Raw genomic sequence first — 21,705 nt, 5'->3', positions numbered from 1 at the left:
ACAGTGAATGTAAATGGACTAAATGTTCCAACCAAAAGACAGAGGGTATCAGAATGGATAAAAAAACAAGACCCATCTATTTGCTGTCTACAAGAGACTGATTTTAGACCTGAGGACACCTTCAGATTGAAAGTGAGGAGATGGAGAACTATCTATCATGCTACTGGAAGTTAAAAGAGAGCTGAAGTAGCCATACTTATATCAGACAAACTAGACTTTAAAGTCTGTAACAAGAGATGAAGAAGAGCATTATATAATAATTACAGGGTCTATCCATCAGGAAGAGCTAACAATTATAAATGTCTATGTGCCGAATACGGGAGCCCCCAAATATATAAAACAATCACAAACATAAGCAACCATATTGATAAGAATGTGGTAATTGCAGGGGAATTTAATACTCCACTTACAACATTGGATAGATCACCTACACACAGGATCAATAAAGAAACAAGGGCTCTGAATGATACACTGGATCAGATGGACTTGACACATAAACTTAGAACTCTGCATCCCAAAGCAACAGAATATACTTTCTTCTCGAGTGCACATGGAACCTTCTCCAAGATAGATCACATACTGGGTGACAAAACAGCCCTTCATAAGTATACAAGAATTGAAATCATACCATGCATACTTTCGGACCACAATGCGATGAAGCTTGAAATCAACCACATGAAAAAGTCTGGAAAACTTCCAAAAGCATGGAGGTTAAAGAACACCCTACAAGAGAATGAATGGGTCAACCAGGCAATTAGAGAAGAAATTTAAAAAAATATGGAAACAAATGAAAATGAAAATACAACAATCCAAACGCTTTAGGATGCAGACAAGGCAGTCCTCAGAGGAAAATACATTGCAATCCAGGCCTATCTCAAGAAACAAGAAAAATCCCAAATACAAAATCTAACAGCACACCTAAAGGAAACAGAAGCAGAGCAGCAAAGACACCCCAAACCCAGCAGAAGAAGAGAAATAATAAAGATCAGAGCAGAAATAAACAACAGAGAATCTAAAAACACTGTAGAGCAGATCAATGAAACCAAGAGTTGGTTTCTTGAAAAAATAAACAAAATGGATAAACCCCTAGTCAGGCTTCTCATAAAGAAAAGGGAGATGACCCAAATAGATAAAATCATGAATGAAAATGGAATTATTACAACCAATCCCTCAGAAATACAAGCAATCATCAGGGAATACTATGAAAAATTATATGCCAACAAACTGGACAACCTGGAAGAAATGGACAAATTCCTCAACACCCACACACTTCCAAAACTCAAACAGGAAGAAATAGAAAGCTTGAACAGACCCAAAACCAGCGAAGAAATTGAATCAGTTATCAAAAATCTCCCAACAAATAAGAGTCCAGGACCAGATGGCTTCCCTGGGGAATTCTACCAGACATTTAAAGCAGAGATAATACCTATCCTTCTCAAGCTATTCCAAAAAATAGAAAGGGAAGGAAAACTTCCAGACTCATTCTATGAAGCCAGCATTACTTTGATTCCTAAACCAGACAGAGACCCAGTAAAAAAAAGAGAACTACAGGCCAATATCCCTGATGAGTATGGATGCAAAAATTCTCAATAAGATACTAGCAAATCGAATTCAAAAGCATATAAAAAGAATTATTCACCATGATCAAGTGGGATTCATTCCTGAGCTGCAGGGCTGGTTCAACATTCGCAAATCAATCAACGTGATACATCACATTAATAAAAGAAAAGATAAGAACCATATGATCCTGTCAATCGATGCAGAAAAAGCATTTGACAAAATTCAGCATCCTTTCTTAATAAAAACCCTCGAGAAAGTCGGGATAGAAGGAACATACTTAAACATCATAAAAGCCACTTATGAAAAGCCCACAGCTAATATCATCCTCAATGGGTAAAAACTGAGAGCTTTCCCCCTGAGATCAGGAACACAACAGGGATGTCCACTCTCACCGCTGTTGTTTAACATAGTGTTGGAGCTTCTAGCATCAGCAATCAGACAACAAAAGGAAATCAAAGGCATCAGAATTGGCATAGATGAAGTTAAGCTTTCACTTTTTGCAGATGACATGATATTATACATGGAAAACCCGATAGACTCCACCAAAAGACTGCTAGAACTGATACATGAATTCAGCAAAGTCGCAGGATACAAAATCAATGTACAGAAATCAGTTGCATTTTTTTTTTAAATTTTTTTTTTCAACGTTTTATTTATTTTGGGGACAGAGAGAGACAGAGCATGAATGGGGGAGGGGCAGAGAGAGAGGGAGACACAGAATCGGAAACAGGCTCCAGGCTCTGAGCCATCAGCCCAGAGCCTGACGCAGGGCTCGAACTCCCGGACCGCGAGATCGTGACCTGGCTGAAGTCGGACGCTTAACCGACTGCGCCACCCAGGCGCCCCATAAATCAGTTGCATTCTTAAACACTAATAACGAAGCAACAGAAAGACAAATAAAGAAACGGATCCCATTCACAATTGCACCAAGAAGCATAAAATACCTAGGAATAAACCTGACCAAAGATGTAAAAGATCTGTATGCTGAAAACTATAGAAAGCTTATGAAGGAAATTGAAGAAGATATAAAGAAATGGAAAAACATTCCATGCTCATGGGTTGGAAGAATAAATATTGTTCAAATGTCAATACTACCCAAAGCTATCTACACATTCAATGCAATCCCAATCAAAATTGCACCAGCATTCTTCTCAAAGCTAGAACAAGCAATCCTAAAATTCATATGGAACCACAAAAGGCCCCGAATAGCCAAAGGAATTTTGAAGAAGAAGACCAAAGCAGGAGGCATCACAATCCCAGACTTTAGCCTCTACTACATAGCTGTCATCATCAAGACAGCATGGTATTGGCACAAAAACAGACACATAGGCCAATGGAATAGAATAGAAACCCCAGAACTAGACCCACAAAAGTATGGCCAACTCATCTTTGACAAAGCAGGAAAGAACATCCAATGGAAAACAGACAGTCTCTTTAACAAATGGTGCTGGGAGAACTGGACAGCAACATTCAGAAGAATGAAACTAGACCACTTTCTTACACCATTCACAAAAACAAACTCAAAATGGATAAAGACCTAAATGTGAGACAGGAAACCATCAAAACACTAGAGGAGACAGCAGGAAAAGACCTCTCTGACCTCAGCCGTAGCAATTTCTTACTTGACACATCTCCAAAGGCAAGGGAATTAAAAGCAAAAATGAACTATTGGGACCTCATGAAGATAAAAAAGCTTCTGCACAGCAAAGGAAACAATCAACAAAACTAAAAGGCAGCCAACGGAATGGGCAAAGATATCTGCAAATGACATATCAGACAAAGGGCTAGTATCCAAAATCTATAAAGAGCTCACCAAACTCCACTCCCGAAAAACAAATAATCCAGTGAAGAAATGGGCAGAAAACATGAATAGACACTTCTCTAAAGAAGACACCCAGATGGCCAACAGGCACATGAAAAGATGCTCAACGTTGCTCCTCATCAGGGAAATACAAATCAAAACCACACTCAGATATCACCTCACGCCAGTCAGAGTGGCCAAAACGAACAAATCAGGAGACTATAGATGCTGGAGAGGATGTGGAGAAACAGGAACCCTCTTGCACTGTTGGTGGGAATGCAAACTGATGCAGCCGCTCTGGAAGACAGTGTGGAGGTTCCTCAAAAAATTAAAAATAGACCTACCCTATGACCCAGCAGTAGCACTGCTAGGAATTTACCCAAGGGATACAGGAGTGCTGATGCATAGGGGCACTTGTACCCCAATGTTTATAGCAGCACTCTCAACAATAGCCAAATTGTGGAAAAAGCCTAAATGTCCATCAACCGATGAATGGATAAAGAAATTGTGGTTTATATACACAATGGAGTACTACATGACAATGAGAAAGAATGAAACATGGCCTTTTGTAGCAACATGGATAGAACTGGAGAGTGTGATGCTAAGTGAAATAAGTCATACAGAGAAGGACAGACTCCATATGTTTTCACTCCTATTTGGGTCCTGAGAAACTTAACAGAAGACCATGGGGGAGGGGAAGAAAAAAATGGTTAGAGAGGGAGGGAGCCACAACATAAGAGACTCCTAAAAACTGAGAACAAACTGAGGGTTTATGGGGGGTGGGAGGGAGGGGTGAGTGGGTGATGGGTATTGAGGGCACCTGCTGGGATGAGCACTGGGTGTTGTATGGAAACCAATTTGACAATAAATTTCATAATAAAAAAATTTAAAAAAATAATAAAAATCTCTATCCATTTGAAAGGCAAAACAAAATATAAAATTTTATTTCATGTCTTAGATATTTGGGCATATAATTACTTGCACAACTACTTTAAGTTATATAATCTTCCATGGTTTATGTTCCTACAAAAAAAAACACCAAACCAAACCAAACCAATCAAACAAACAAAAGAAATTGCTTTAGTTTCTTTTCTGACATGAGAATAAATGATATTTACTAAAAATCCCCTCAGTTTTCTCCTCGGTGCTCTAAAAGTGGTCTTTGTAGAAGCTTTGTAGTTCTATGATTTCTTTAAGCCTTAGTGCAGGATTCATCATTTTCTAGAGATTTTGCTTACACAGTTTTGTTCACAGATTGTGTTATTGCATTGAATAAAATATAACATCTACACATCCCTCAGGGTCTAAGACACTTGAAGGTCCTGTCTTCTAATAAGATTGCCTCTTTTGCTTCTTGCAGTCCTGGGAGTTCAGCTTTGTTACAAGTGAAAATATTCTGCTTTCCTCAGATCAAAGAGATATAGTCTTATTATCCATACCCTGACACTTTAGAGCAATAGAACAAGACTGTCTTCCCACGTCTGAAAACAAGCTCAAGATTTCTGTATATATCATACACCAAGTTAGGTAAGAAAATGTTTCCTTTTTTCTTTTGTGAAAGGACATGTGATATTAATTTTCTGATTATTAGAAATATTATAATATTTATCTCTGTGCATGAATAAACACATTGTGAAATTATACAAATCAATACTATAAGTCAACAAAAAAGCTACATTGCTATAAAATCAATTCTTAATGACTTTTTTAAAAAGAAGATGTTTTTGTTTAATATGGATCACTTTGAATTTGTTTTTTAATGTTTACTTATTTTTGAGGGGGGGGGAGGCAGAGAGTGAGGGAGATACAGAATCTGAAGCAGGCTCCAGGCTCTGAGATGTCAGCACAGGGCCCCACGCAGGGCTCAAACTCACCAACCACGAGATCATGACCTAAGCGGAAGTCAGATGCTTAACCAACTGAGCCACCCAGGTGCCCCAAAATGGATCACTTTGAAAGACAGTAAACAAACCCCAAACTCACTTTTGGTTACCAGAATATTAGAATTGCCAAAAAAGTCCAGGCTGCATTATACAATTTTAAATGGCATTCCTGATTGAACTCACCCCTACTATGTCTCAGCATAAAAATGTACTTATTTAGAATTGGGTAATACTCATTGGAAAATAAATTTCTGGCAAAAGTACAAACTATGTGTGGTTCCCATAGAATTAAACAAAAATAGATCTTGTTCAAAATAACAATAAAAAACCCATGGGACTGACTAATAAAAGATGGCTGGCACAATCTGAATTCCATTGCAAGAGCTGAAGAGAACTTTAAAAATTGGTGACACAGTAGAATCATTTATCATTCTTTATAACTATGGCAGCCATCTTGGAACAATTCTGTTAACCGTGCCTTCAATAAGAATTCAGGCTACTGACCACACTGGAAAAAGCAAAGGTTGCTTCTTCTGTACTTTGGGGTTTCAACAAACCAACAGTGAGCTATCCAGACACCACATCTGTTAGGCATTGTGCTGATCACAGAAGGATCATATCTCAGATACAACTTCTTGTTTAATTTGAGGTAATATTTCTAAAATTTCATTCCATGGATCTGTCATTTTTCTTGCTATCTGATTCTCAAATAAGAATATAATCAGAATATATTGTTCTTTAAGCTTTTTCACATCAGGATGAAAATTTTGTTAAATGCCATGTAATTTCATTCATATGTGGAATTTAAGAAACAAAGCAAATTTACAAAGTAAAAAAGAGACAAACCAAAAAACAGGCTTTTATATTAGAGAACAAACTGGTGATTGCCAGAGTGAAGGAGGGGGGATGGGTGAAATAGGTGAAGGGGATTATAAGTACATTTATTGTGATGAGCACTAAGTAATGTATAGAATTGTTGAATCACTATATTTCACACCTGAAACTAATATAACACTACACATTAATTACAGCAGAGTTTAAAAAATAAAATAAATAAAAATTAAAAAACAAAGAAATTATTATATCAGATTTTCAGTGCACTTTGCATACTATAAATAAATATAGCATAGTCCCAAACCCCTTCTAGTGTCATGTAATTTTTACTACATTCAATTAAAGCAACTAATTAAAAAAAATAGCCAAATGGTTATGTCATCTTTTTTTAAGTAAACTCTACAACCAACATGGAGCTTGAACTCATGACTCTGAGGTGAAGAGTCACATACCCTACCGACTGAACCAGGCACGTGCCCCTCGAATTTTTATACCTTTGTAAGAATTTTTATACTTTTATAAGAATTTTTAATAATAAATTTAGTGATCAGGAAAAATCCTTTATTTAGAATATGTATCTTAGAAAATATAATCATTTAAAACATAGTGAAGATTCCTGTGTGCCTACTTATTTTCTGGGAAGAGTTTCCTAAGAGATGTTAGAAGGAAAAGGTTCCAGTAAGGAAAGCATGAAATGCAAACCATCTGCATGTATAGAAGTGTTAGTTAGCTGGCTTGCCCTTGAAAATGGCTGAATGGGATTATTCCCCACTCTCCAGTCCTTTCAAAAGAAAAGAAAAAAAAAATCCCTGCAGTTTGTTGTTACTAGGTCAAGTGACCAGGTGCACACAAGCCCCAGCAGATTAGGGAGGAATTCTCTACATGGACCTCAGACCTGCTGGTGTGCAGGGCTCCCACCTCCTGACCTTGATGGTCTTGAATGGCCATGGACAAATCACAGAGCCATGGCTGCTATCAGGGAAACAGCCTCTCTAAAAGACTCAAAATTGCTTGGACATCACCGTAATATGTTTGTAGAATGACACTGTTACCAAGGTGCATGGTGGCAGAGTAGAAAGAACATGGGTTTGGAACTCAAAATCTTGGCTCCACCTTTCCAGCCACGCCATCTTGCACAAGTCATTTTATCTGTCTAAGCCTCAGTTTCTGCATCTATAAAATAAGGATGATAATTATTTCATTTTTTGGAGGGGAGTAAATGCGGTAACATGTTTTAGTGGGTCTTGGATGTAAAAGGCTCTTTTGCAATTATTAGTTATTAATATTTGTATTGTTGTGACTGTTGGTATAATTTCCTTCTCTAATTGTCACACTTAAAATTTATACTCCCTCTGTGTCGATCCAATATTTTTATTCTTAAGTCTCCCATGGTGCTGAAATGTTGGTTAAGCAACTGTCTCCCCTACCAGGTTGGAAGGGCCTTGACGGCAGAGATCTGGTCAACTTTGTTTTTGTATCTCTCCCTCTCGCCTGGCATTCCCAACACTAGCTGGGAACTAGTTGAACATGCTGAACGTGGCTGAATATACCAGAGCCTACTTAATTAGGCTTACTTGAACCCTTCTTATTTGAAATTACTAAAAATATTCCAGTATTTCAAAAAGCCTAAGTTCACCTCCCAAAATGCTTATGAAATGTATTTCCACATACACAATCAATGCCAAGACATAATGGCAATGTCGAAGCACACAGCAACACCTTACTGCTGCTTATGGCTGTTTATCAGGAAACTAGCTTGGTGCATCTATGCACTTGTTCTCATTTGAAGTCTTCCTATGAAATATGTCATATACAAGTATTATCAGCCTCATTATGTATAGGTGAAGAAGCTGACACAAATAAGATTAGTAAATACCTTAATGGAAGTCTGCTATTTAATCAAGAGTGACACTGTCACAGAACTATCATCTCCTATAATTCACCCCCTTTGAAACAGAACATTTACGTCTCAAGATTAAGCCCTGGTATACAGTTGGGGCCTAACTGGAGAGTTGAATAAATACCTGCCACAATTATTGCTCTTGTCCATATAATTTCCTTCCCTGGCTGGAATTTATTTTTTCTTCTTTCTATTCCAAAAACGTGTGTTGATATGTTTCTAATGGCACTTATTGTAGACCACATTCCACCAAAACCAATATGACTTTTAATTTTTCAACATAAAGTACCCAAAGTGTCCTTTACAGAGTAGGGTTGGTATTGTTACAAAGATTAGGTGTCCTGATTGGTACATTTTTCAGGGAAACAGAGAAAAAGCTGTGCAGATTATGCCATGGTTTTGGTAGAGCTCCCTCTGACATTAATCCACAAGCTTGACAAGGACGCACAGTAAGACAAATAAGTCCATGACATAGAAGGAGGGAATGTTACTAAATAAGAGAATCTTGTGTTTTCTGGATAAAAGGAAGGAGGAGGGCAGTTTCATACTTAATGTTGCTCTGGTATTTCTTACCATAATCTATTGTAACAGTGTAATAAAAATTTCTCCTGGCTTTCTTTATAAAAATCATCTTGAGAAAAGACAGTGACCCTTCTCAGTGACTGGCTCCTATTCTGGGTATGATGTCTCCACCCTCACTAAAATGGGCTTCAGCTTGGAAACTTGTATAACTCTTATAAAGCCACATTAGGCCCAACCCTTGAGCCCAGCAGTGCCAGACAGGACAAGAGGAAATGCCTCTTCCACTCAGCCATTTTCCCTGACACACACAGAGACAAGTAAGATTTCTGAAGGGCTGTAAGGGGGACATCTACCATGTTAGTGGAAACCCATCGGGGCTTGCCTTGCTAAAGGCAGAGAGACAACGAGGTAGGGTTGACAACATTCTCCTTGCCACTTCAAATTCCTTCCCACTAGGCTAGCTGAGTTTTGAAATTCTACCAACAGAGTTTCATCCCTTAGTTCCCTAATGAGGGTACTCCTGAGAAAGAGAACACATCAAACCTTTGTTTATTTTCTCTTTCTGTCTCTTCAGAGAAAGGAGTTGATCAAATTCTTTCTTAAAAGCAATCTAATAGAGAATAGGTAAGGAGAAAACATAAGAGGGAAAAAATCTCTAGCCAGCTTCTCTTGGGTCATGCAGAAATGCTAGGTCCCTTTGTCCTGGGAACATCCTCACCATTAGTGGGACAGTATAGAATCCCAGACCTAGACCTTTAAAGGAATTAGTGTATTAGCTAGACTTAGAGATGAAATGTCATTTTCTGCAAGTCCTCCACAACTAAGTTGTCTTTTGCTCAAGATTCTGATGTAACGACTCATATCCTACAGGCTTTGGGAAGATATCCCTATGAGATATTCAAAATTCTGAGGGTGGTCATTATATCTAAAACAGGAGTGCAAGCCTTCTTGCCAGAAACACTGTAAAACAGACACTGGTTCATCTTCCATAGCACTGTTCAACTCTTCTTGAGAAACTGGATGCTGATAAATTCTTCAGCACTATTTTTCTCTTGCTGGTAGATCAAGGGCTTCAAGGTCAAAGATCTTGGGCTGCCTTACTTCCCCCTGTCTTTATCAGGGTGACCACAGCAGCAGCTATGGTGGTGGTAGCTTTGATAGCCCTCCCTATCTCTGCTCCTCTTTCCCAAATTCTAAACTTGAATGTGGTCACCCTTGTCCTTTCAGAGACATCCAGGGGAACATTATAGCTCAGGCTGTTGTTTTGCTGTAATGCAAAACTGCATTTTAAGCACTGTAGTAATTTCATAGTGTTTGAAATCAGCACTCAGATGTGTGAGAAAGTTCACAAAAATGAAGGTGAAAACTGCTTTAAAAAAATCTCTATTAACTGTATATACAATACATGCATATATGACATATAAAACAATATATACTGTATAGTATACTTGAAAGTTGCTAAAGAGTAGATCTTGAACATTCTCACCATACATACACACACAAAAAATGGTCAGCTGGGCAAGGGGAATGGATGAAGGTGGTCGATAGGTACAAAGTTCCAGTTGTAAGATAAGTAAGTAGAGACGAGGTAATTATACTATAGTTGTACAGTGGCTATAGTCAATGCTGCTGTATAGTATATTTGAAAGTTGCTAAGAAAGTAGATCCTAAAAGTTCTCATCACAAGGCAAAAAAAATTTTTGTAATGATATGAAGAGATGTTAACTAAACTTATTGTGGTGATCATTTCACAATGTATGTATGTTGAGTCCTTATGTGGACCACCTTTAAACGTACACACTGCTTCCTGAGAGGAAAATACATTGCAATCCAGGCCTATCTCAAGAAACAAGAAAAATCCCAAATACAAAATCTAACAGCACACCTAAAGGAAACAGAAGCAGAGCAGCAAAGACACCCCAAACCCAGCAGAAGAAGAGAAATAATAAAGATCAGAGCAGAAATAAACAACAGAGAATCTAAAAACACTGTAGAGCAGATCAATGAAACCAAGAGTTGGTTTCTTGAAAAAATAAACAAAATGGATAAACCCCTAGCCAGACTTCTCATAAAGAAAAGGGAGATGACCCAAATAGATAAAATCATGAATGAAAATGGAATTATTACAACCAATCCCTCAGAAATACAAGCAATCATCAGGGAATACTATGAAAAATTATATGCCAACAAACTGGACAACCTGGAAGAAATGGACAAATTCCTCAACACCCACACACTTCCAAAACTCAAACAGGAAGAAATAGAAAGCTTGAACAGACCCAAAACCAGCGAAGAAATTGAATCAGTTATCAAAAATCTCCCAACAAATAAGAGTCCAGGACCAGATGGCTTCCCTGGGGAATTCTACCAGACATTTAAAGCAGAGATAATACCTATCCTTCTCAAGCTATTCCAAAAAATAGAAAGGGAAGGAAAACTTCCAGACTCATTCTATGAAGCCAGCATTACTTTGATTCCTAAACCAGACAGAGACCCAGTAAAAAAAAGAGAACTACAGGCCAATATCCCTGATGAGTATGGATGCAAAAATTCTCAATAAGATACTAGCAAATCGAATTCAAAAGCATATAAAAAGAATTATTCACCATGATCAAGTGGGATTCATTCCTGAGCTGCAGGGCTGGTTCAACATTCGCAAATCAATCAACGTGATACATCACATTAATAAAAGAAAAGATAAGAACCATATGATCCTGTCAATCGATGCAGAAAAAGCATTTGACAAAATTCAGCATCCTTTCTTAATAAAAACCCTCGAGAAAGTCGGGATAGAAGGAACATACTTAAACATCATAAAAGCCACTTATGAAAAGCCCACAGCTAATATCATCCTCAATGGGTAAAAACTGAGAGCTTTCCCCCTGAGATCAGGAACACAACAGGGATGTCCACTCTCACCGCTGTTGTTTAACATAGTGTTGGAGCTTCTAGCATCAGCAATCAGACAACAAAAGGAAATCAAAGGCATCAGAATTGGCATAGATGAAGTTAAGCTTTCACTTTTTGCAGATGACATGATATTATACATGGAAAACCCGATAGACTCCACCAAAAGACTGCTAGAACTGATACATGAATTCAGCAAAGTCGCAGGATACAAAATCAATGTACAGAAATCAGTTGCATTTTTTTTTTAAATTTTTTTTTTCAACGTTTTATTTATTTTGGGGACAGAGAGAGACAGAGCATGAATGGGGGAGGGGCAGAGAGAGAGGGAGACACAGAATCGGAAACAGGCTCCAGGCTCTGAGCCATCAGCCCAGAGCCTGACGCAGGGCTCGAACTCCCGGACCGCGAGATCGTGACCTGGCTGAAGTCGGACGCTTAACCGACTGCGCCACCCAGGCGCCCCATAAATCAGTTGCATTCTTAAACACTAATAACGAAGCAACAGAAAGACAAATAAAGAAACGGATCCCATTCACAATTGCACCAAGAAGCATAAAATACCTAGGAATAAACCTGACCAAAGATGTAAAAGATCTGTATGCTGAAAACTATAGAAAGCTTATGAAGGAAATTGAAGAAGATATAAAGAAATGGAAAAACATTCCATGCTCATGGGTTGGAAGAATAAATATTGTTCAAATGTCAATACTACCCAAAGCTATCTACACATTCAATGCAATCCCAATCAAAATTGCACCAGCATTCTTCTCAAAGCTAGAACAAGCAATCCTAAAATTCATATGGAACCACAAAAGGCCCCGAATAGCCAAAGGAATTTTGAAGAAGAAGACCAAAGCAGGAGGCATCACAATCCCAGACTTTAGCCTCTACTACATAGCTGTCATCATCAAGACAGCATGGTATTGGCACAAAAACAGACACATAGGCCAATGGAATAGAATAGAAACCCCAGAACTAGACCCACAAAAGTATGGCCAACTCATCTTTGACAAAGCAGGAAAGAACATCCAATGGAAAACAGACAGTCTCTTTAACAAATGGTGCTGGGAGAACTGGACAGCAACATTCAGAAGAATGAAACTAGACCACTTTCTTACACCATTCACAAAAACAAACTCAAAATGGATAAAGACCTAAATGTGAGACAGGAAACCATCAAAACACTAGAGGAGACAGCAGGAAAAGACCTCTCTGACCTCAGCCGTAGCAATTTCTTACTTGACACATCTCCAAAGGCAAGGGAATTAAAAGCAAAAATGAACTATTGGGACCTCATGAAGATAAAAAAGCTTCTGCACAGCAAAGGAAACAATCAACAAAACTAAAAGGCAGCCAACGGAATGGGCAAAGATATCTGCAAATGACATATCAGACAAAGGGCTAGTATCCAAAATCTATAAAGAGCTCACCAAACTCCACTCCCGAAAAACAAATAATCCAGTGAAGAAATGGGCAGAAAACATGAATAGACACTTCTCTAAAGAAGACACCCAGATGGCCAACAGGCACATGAAAAGATGCTCAACGTTGCTCCTCATCAGGGAAATACAAATCAAAACCACACTCAGATATCACCTCACGCCAGTCAGAGTGGCCAAAACGAACAAATCAGGAGACTATAGATGCTGGAGAGGATGTGGAGAAACAGGAACCCTCTTGCACTGTTGGTGGGAATGCAAACTGATGCAGCCGCTCTGGAAGACAGTGTGGAGGTTCCTCAAAAAATTAAAAATAGACCTACCCTATGACCCAGCAGTAGCACTGCTAGGAATTTACCCAAGGGATACAGGAGTGCTGATGCATAGGGGCACTTGTACCCCAGTGTTTATAGCAGCACTCTCAACAATAGCCAAATTGTGGAAAAAGCCTAAATGTCCATCAACCGATGAATGGATAAAGAAATTGTGGTTTATATACACAATGGAGTACTACGTGACAATGAGAAAGAATGAAATATGGCCCTTTGTAGCAACGTGGATGGAACTGGAGAGTGTGATGCTAAGTGAAATAAGCCATACAGAGAAAGACAGATACCATATGTTTTCACTCTTATGTGGATCCTGAGAAACTTAACAGAAACCAATGGGGGAGGGGAAGGAAATAAAAAAAAAAGAGGTTAGAGTGGGAGAGAGCCAAAGCATAAGAGACTCTTTTTTTTTTTTTTAAGTTTATTTAGTTTTGAGACAGAGAGAGACAGAGCATGAATGGGGGAGGGGCAGAGAGAGACGGAGACACAGAATCAGAAGCAGGCTCCAGGCTCTGTGCCATCAGCCCAGAGCCCGACCGGGGCTTGAACTCACAGACCACGAGATCGTGACCTGAGCTAAAGTCGGACGCTTAACCGACTGAGCCACCCAGGTGCCCCCAGAAGAGACTCTTAAAAACTGAGAACAAACTGAGGGTTGATGGGGGGTGGGAGGGGAGGGAGGGTAGGTGATGAGCATTGAAGAGGGCATCTTTTGGGATGAGCACTGGGTGTTGTATGGAAACCAATTTGACAATAAATTTCATATATTAAAAAAAAAAAAAGTACACACTGCTGTGTGTCAGTTATACCTCAATAAAACCAGAGGAAAATAAGGGTAACTATGTAAGATGATGGATATATTAACCAACTTTATTACAGTAATCATTTGCAATTCATACATACATCAAATCATCATGTCATAGACCTTAAACATATAACGGTACATGTCAATTTTATTTTAATAAAGCTGGGGAAAAAAATCCTTGGTTCTTTATATATAGTCCGGAGTGAAAATAATAATAATGATAATCCAACTGATGCTTGGATAGTAGTCTATGTGAGATGTTTTTGGCTAAAATATTTTGGCCAATACTTATATATAAACTAAGTTGACATGGTTCCCAGGAAGCTGGAGCTTTTTGTCCAGTGCTCAGCCATCAGCTTAAGAACATAGCTCCATTTTCCATGGAACCCCAAAACTGGATGATGCTATGTAGCCTAGTAGTTCTTATTGACACAGTAACCATGGCAGCTGGAGAAACTTCTGCAACCCCAGGGCAGGTTTCCTCAGAGCTCCTTCTTCCAAGGTCCTCCACCTGTATTCCTACTGAACCCTCTCCCTCAGTCACTCAGTTTATCTTACCCTGGTTCTCTAGAAGTAAAGTCACTTTAATTTATTTCCAGCTATCTCAGGAAATTCTAAGTGCTTTGCACACACTTTCTTAGGCAACCAGCAACACCTCTAATAGACCCATTTAGTATGGGTCTATTAGACCCAATGGAAACACAGTTCCATTATTGCAGCAAAGAAAATTTGGTGCATATAGTCTAAAATGTTTGCATACGAGGAGCTGATGAACCTGTGGTCACAAGAATTCAAAGCCTAATCCATTCAAATATGATTGCCTCATTTTTCCTTAGAAGCCAAGAGTTTTTGGTGTGCCAGTGTGGTGGGAGTATGTAGAAATGTTACTTAGTAAATGGAAAAAAGTACTTTAACCTTTCTGACAAAATTCAGCAAGTGTGAGATTGTCACAATTAGAATTGGTTGTCTTTTCCAAATTTAGGTGACCTTTTTTAAGTGCAGCAATTGAAGTCTAATTAAACACAAAGAAGTTAAGATTTCACTCAAGAACCAATTTCTAAATTCAAAAATCCATTCCGTGCCAAGGTTCTGCTTACTTTAAACTGAAAATTAATTAATAGAGGATTTTTAAAACACTGGACATGCACACTGAACTATGTGCTATATTCTCACAATGACTATATTCCGTGATGTTATCAGCTACTTTCAGATGTCAAAGAAGTAGAAAAGACTTGAAAAATAAAGTCATTGGTAATGAAGGGTGCAATCATTTTTGCAGTGACAGAACAAGTGATTATTTAGGGACATAAAAATATTCAGTGCCAGACCATACCTTCTTTTGTGACTTAAGGGAGGATTGGGGGAATCAACAAGTGGCTGGTTAGCCAATATTAAATTAACAACTTCAGGAACTCCATAGACAGGAGGATTAGCATAACAAGATCTGGGAAGGATCTGGCAAGTTCTTTCCCTCACCTGCTAGAAGCAAATGAAAGAACCCCCTCAGGCCTGGTGTCTCTCTTCACCACAGCTCCTCACACTAGGCTGGTTTCTCAGTTTACTGGTTTAGGAGCAATAATAACAATTCTTGCACCTTTTTTTTTCCTTTTTTTTTTTTTAAGTACGCTTCATGCCCCATGTGGGGGCCCAATGCAGGGCTTGAACTCACGACCCTGAGATCAAGACCCTGAGATCAAGCCCCGAGCTGAGATCAAGAGTCAGACACTCAACTGACGGAGCCACACGGGCGCCCCCGACAATGGTTGCACTTAAAGTATTTTCAAAACACTTTCCTATCCTTTCTCACTTTTGTCCTCACCCAGCCCATTATCTCCATTTGCCAAATGCAGACGCAACTCAAGCTCTCTGAAATCCGGGCTGCAACCACTGTTCAACAACAGGAGATGCTACGTTGAGATACAATCCAGAATTGGGGGCAGATCAGAGGAAAACATCTGGGCGCCACCCCAAACATGGCCATCAAAGCAACCGCCAGATCAGTGAGTGGTTCTCCTGGGGGCTGGACAATCCACTGGACCTCTGGGTGGGGGTAAAGGACAGAGGGTTCTGTGCCATCCTGCCCCTCGAATCTCACCTTCCCAGGCTGAGTCACTGTGTCAGTTGAAACGGAATGTCTACTGCTGTAAACCAGCCCTGGGAGTTATCCCCACATTTCAGCTGCACAGGGTACCTGCAAGCAAGTCCACTGCCAAATATGTATATTACAATCAGTCTGGCTCATACTGGATCTGTTGCAGTACACAGAACCCATTATGAGGTCTGCCATGAGAAACTTACATTCTGGCTTTATTATTTTTTTTCTTTAATTTTCTTTAATTTACATCCAAATTATTTAGCATATAGTGCAACAATGATTTCAGGAGTAGATTCCTTAATGCCCCTTACCCATTTAGCCCATCCCTCCTCCCACACCCCCTCCAGTAACCCTCTGTTTGTTCTCCATATATTCTGGCTTTAAAATGTCCAATAGGGATTAGTTCTACCCTTGACCTAAGCTAAAACAAAACACATGAGCACATTTTCTAGATCAAAGAATGCCAAGATAACTATGCAATGGGTTTCAGAGAAATAGATCTCCACTTTGAAATTGAGCCAGAATTCATATCTTACCCTCCTGAAAAAAATGTTTCCTTACCAAAACTACATAAGACACTTTAAAATTTTCTTTTGAAAATTCCTAGGTTTTGGTTGCCATGGTGGAATGTGAAACCTACATACCTATTGGAGATATCTATTGCTTTAGTAACCATGTTACTTTGGATAGCTACATATCTCCCAAACGAGAGAACAGTTTTCCTATTTTATGAACAGGTGTAGATTTCTGCCTGTTGCTGTAGCAGTTTTCACATTATAATTTCAGAACACTTTGAAAGGCTGTTATTACCACCATATTTTTACAAAAAGGAAACCGAAGCATAAAAAGGCTGTCCAGCACTTACAGTCAGTGGTTCCTAATGTGTAGGCTGAGAGAGGATCACTGTAAGCCCAGAGATCTTGCAGAGGGCCAGCCAGGTCCTTCCTTTTCCAACCATGTATCTGTGTGAGGCAGGGTTTTCTCCCTACATGAACTTCAACAAAAACAACACATGGCAATGGTGTCAATGCAGAAGCAGATTGTTGAATCCAACTGCCTTTTGTCAGGCTAGACATTTAAAGAGATTTGCAAAATGTAAAACAATACCATTCTTCTCACTGGATTTCGCTTGGCAAAATACAGTTATCTGTCATAAAATATGCATTTATGTTAACACGTTATAGGCTTCTATCATTACTTTAAAATGAAATATGAAAGTATTTCTTAAATTTCTCAGTTTTAATTTCTAATATGGCAAACAGCAATAGATATAACTTACATAACCAAAAGCTCTTTGGGGTCCTCAATGAATTTGTAAAGGAATCTTGATACTAAAAAGTTTGAGATCTGGGTGAAAGAATAAAACCTTCGTGGGAAAAGCAAGTCAAATAATATTATCAAAAGAGAATAATAAGGACAATTTTGAAATTAAAATGAAGATCACTATTGTAGTTCACCATTGTAGAATTAAGAAAGAAAAAAAGATATTTTCAATAAAATTAAGAAAGAAGATCATGTTTTAGGCAAAAGATCCACATGCAAGGTCCAAAGAATATGGAAAAATAAAAATTTCACAGAATTTCACAGAAATTTGTTTTTGAAGGGGAGTTTGGGTGTATTTGCACTATGGGCTAATAGCAAAAGCATTGGGAAGGAAGAGGGTGTTGTTAGCAATGGTAGTATTATGGATGGATCAAAATATTTGTAGGTCTAAATCTGTCAGCTAAATTAATGCGAGATCTCAGGCTGAATATGAATCAAGTTTAATTAAAAGACAAGTCAGGATACAACCTAAATGTTGACCAATTGTGAGTTGTGATACATCCTTATGGTGCATTTCCAGCCAAGTATGTTCTGAAAAGAATATTTAATAACTTGGACACATGTTCACAAATATAAGAAGCAGGCTACCAAACAATATTTGTAAAAATATAAATATAAAGAAAGGAAGGCTACAAACGAAAATGTTAATGGTTATCTCTGAGGATGAGGGATTATTATTACATTTTTGTTTGTGTTTTATTGTACATTTAAAATTTCCCCAATAATAATAACAACACTAATAATATTATAATACTTTTTTTTTTTGTAGAGCTATAGCTATCATTCTTGTTTTCTTTATGCAGCCCCAAGCTGGAGCTATCTCTCCCCGAGAAGCCACACCCACTGACTCCTCCCAGGTTTTAATAAATAGCCCCAGGAAGTCAGTCTCTTCCTTCCCTTCACAGGGGCCACGGGAGGACTCTGTTCTGCTTTTGAATTCAGCAGCTCCAGCTTGTGCTAATTGATTTGATTCTGGGAGTTTAGAATTTGGTAGTTGGGAGCAGAGTGAACTCTTCCTGAAATAATGAATGCAAATTAATGTGAAAGTATATCCCCAGGATTTCCTGTAAGAATCTTTTATTACAGTGACAGGAGTTTTTACAAGTACTTATCATAAATAATTTATTGCCTCTGGTGGCAGGCTAGATACCTTACATGACTGTTACTATGGGAACATCAATGTCCATATACAGTTTAATTCTATTCCCAGAAGCTGAAATGAGAGTCGGCATTATCTTAATGTTACAGATGTGAGAATTTAAGCATTCGAAAGCTAAGTAACTGGCCCAGATTCAACAAGATGAAGCAGAGGAAGAAGAGCTGAAACTGGACTGTTAACACCCAACCCAGGACACTTGTGCCTACAGCTGGAAGCTTCCACATCATGTGCCCTGTGAGCTTGGTTTGTCATGGGCTCTTCTATATGAGGGTTGACACCAGGGGGGCCTACACAAGCTTTGGGTGGGCACCGACAGTCTTGTTACCTGGAAGTATTTTACAGGAGGAAGAAGAGGGTGCCACTCCCAGGCTCTGAATTACCCTTCCAGGTGAAAGTCAACAGAAAGTCAATGCTAAGAGTGCACTAGCCAGTGACTCTCACTTTGCCCAGGTAGGAGAAGCCAGGGCAAGCAGCAAGGGAAGGGAAAATATGTGAGCATTAAAGAGAAAGTGTTAAGAAACATCTAGACAAGTACAAGGAAGGCTGTTCCATTTTAAATAAATGTGGCACAGGCAAGAAATGCAGGGCATACTTAAATGGAAAGGTGAAGATTTTTCAATTGTCAAAGGGCTGGAGTGACAATGAAGTAACTTTTCGCCTTCCTTCCCCATTGTCACAGGGGAATGATGACCCTTCCCCACGTCATCTTCTCAACTTCTGTTTTTGGTACAGGGAAAAAACATTGGAAAACCCCAGGAAAGCTGTATAGGGAAGGTCCACCTTTTATGTGGAGGTTATAGTCTAGGAAAACAAAGTGATAGTCAAATGACCTAACAAAAGAGAATTACAGGAAAACCTTTGGTTGCAAGTAACTTGTTCTGTGAGTGTTCCACAAGATGAGCAAACATTTCTAATAAATTTTAATTCGATAAACGAGCGATGTCTTGCAATACGAGTAGTACATGATGCTGAATGTTACATGATCACAACTGAGCCAATGGTTCCTGAAACTTGCTTTGCTATACAAGTGCTTTGCATTACAAGTATGTTTCTGAAATGGATTATGCTCACAAACCAAGATTTTACTGTACTTTCTTGCAAAATTGATATAAAAATCTACCTTCTCACTACCCATCGCTTTCTGTCCTTTAATACTGTTTAACAATCAGGGGCGCCTGAGTGGCTCAGTTGGTTAAGCATCTGACTTCAGCTCAGGTCATGATCTTATGGCTGTGCTGACAGCTTGGAGCCTGCAGCCTGCTTTCGATGCTGTGTCTCCCTCTGCTCCTCTCCCAATCACACTCCTCTCTCTCTCAAAAATAAACAATATTTAAAAAATACTGTTTAACAATCATAATAAATAATTCTTTTAATTTTGTCTTAACATTTATTTATTTTTGAGACAGGGAGAGACAGAGCATGAACGGCGGAGGGTCAGAGAGAGGGAGACACAGAATCTGAAACAGGCTCCAGGCTCTGAGCCATCAGCACAGAGCCCGACGCAGGGCTCGAACACGGACCGCGAGATCATGACCTGAGCTGAAGTCGGATGCTTAACTGACTGAGCCACCCAGGAGCCCCCATAATAAATAATTCTTAATAATGCTTTATATAATAACAAATTATTAATAAAAAATACTCTAGTAATTATACCATGAAACTCTTTATTCTGATGTTGATGGAAGAATTATAAGGTGACTCTAAACCAGGAGTCAGCAAATATTTTCTTTGAAGGGCCAGATGGCAAACATTTTAGGCTTTGCAGGCTATACAGGATCTCTTTAAAAATGTAAAAATTATTCTTAGCTCAGCTGTACAAAAATACAATTTGCTGCTCCCATCCTAAGCTATTGCAGCAAATATAAGGGCCTTGAAGGGCAGGAGGGCAGAGCAGACAGGCCATCCATATCCACTTCTGTCATTTTCACAGACTAGTCTGTCTTGTTTCCATTACAATGGGCTCCAGCCCCTCAAACAGTGCCTAGTGGTCATTAGGCCTAAATATGTGATTGCTGATTCAGTAAATGATAGCTGGGCTCTGACAGCTGGAGAGAAGTTGCAATTTGTTGAAAGTCTGCCATTTGATGTTGATTCTTTCCTCCCAGAATCTTGGTGTTGCAAATTCATAGTAACAGGCCTTTGCTCTCTCCTGGCCAACAAGGGTATTATCGACAATGAAATGACTAAATATTATGACTTATAGTACAATATGTCCTACATGCATGAGCATCTCAATGGAAAACGGTACAAAAAGGGAGTTACACAACACAGGCCTCTTTTACGTGCAAATCATCCTGGATGGAGGAACACCCGTATTTCCTGGTGGGGTGGAAGGAAACTAACAGTTCCTGAGCCAATTTCATGCTAATATGTTTCACACATTATTTAATACAATCCACATATGTCATTAGAAGGTAGAGGATATTACATCTCATGGGTAGAGAACGGAGGCTCAGGGAGCTTGAATAATTTGCTCATGTTCCAAAAATAAGTATGTCACAAACCAGGATTCAACTCCAAGTCTGTCTGTTCCCCAACTTCAGGCTCCTTCTATTATACCTGCCTACGGTTAGTGGTTGTACTATTTCTAGCTCTACCAATAATTTGCCCTGTGTCCTTTTGAGATGATCAGTTTACCTCATTCATTAAACACAAATGTAAATAGCTACCCATCCCTCAGGGTGTTGAAAGAACTCGTGAATGTTACAAAACACCGCACACAGCACTATCTTGCACTCACTAAATATTTGCTGAATTGGAATTTTGTTGAACATCTGAATTGGCTGTTACCCAGGAGAAAGGAGAGAAGAGTATGTGGAGGAAATGCCTGATTGATCACTACTGAGATGGGGAGGGACAAAAAGCATGACACACAACTCAGTGATTGTGTAGACGGGGGGGTATAAGTTCAGCCAAAGCAGGGTGCAAAGCAGGATCCAGAGAATAGGAGAACTTGGGTTTCTAGGAGAACTAACATAAACAGTACATCAATTTTCAAAGGATTTTTGTTTTTGCTTTTGTTAGCAACAGAGCCGTTCTTCAGAAACCTTATTTTGAAGCCCAATATATAAAACAAATACAGAGCTATTCTTAGCCCTGCTTTCTGGTTTCCATGGTGTCCCCTAAGGAACTTTTACAGAACCCC

General features: G+C 39.0%; 2 long non-coding RNA genes across 12 annotated transcripts in view; one reads left to right on the top strand and one right to left on the bottom strand.

The window, feature by feature from the left end:
* Positions 1–21,705, bottom strand: part of LOC124524501 (uncharacterized) — a 305,188-nt gene that overhangs the window by 259,320 nt on the left and 24,163 nt on the right. For all 11 annotated transcript variants that reach the window (XR_006965260.1, XR_006965258.1, XR_006965256.1 and 8 more), the window contains one exon: positions 16,944–17,072. This is a non-coding gene — a long non-coding RNA (uncharacterized LOC124524501). The remainder of the gene's footprint in view (positions 1–16,943; positions 17,073–21,705) is intronic.
* On the top strand, positions 18,328–20,008 carry LOC124524502 (uncharacterized). The gene is made up of 3 exons (XR_006965262.1): positions 18,328–18,467; positions 18,650–18,794; positions 19,967–20,008. It is a non-coding gene; the product is annotated as an uncharacterized LOC124524502 (long non-coding RNA).

This window comes from Lynx rufus, unplaced genomic scaffold, assembly GCF_022079265.1.
Source record: "Lynx rufus isolate CCGP_SWC_20201006 ecotype Redwood Valley unplaced genomic scaffold, mLynRuf1.p SCAF_4, whole genome shotgun sequence".
NCBI lineage: Eukaryota > Metazoa > Chordata > Mammalia > Carnivora > Felidae > Lynx > Lynx rufus.
The sequence above is the reverse complement of the archived record's forward strand: the minus strand, read 5'-3'. Positions and strand labels throughout refer to the sequence as shown.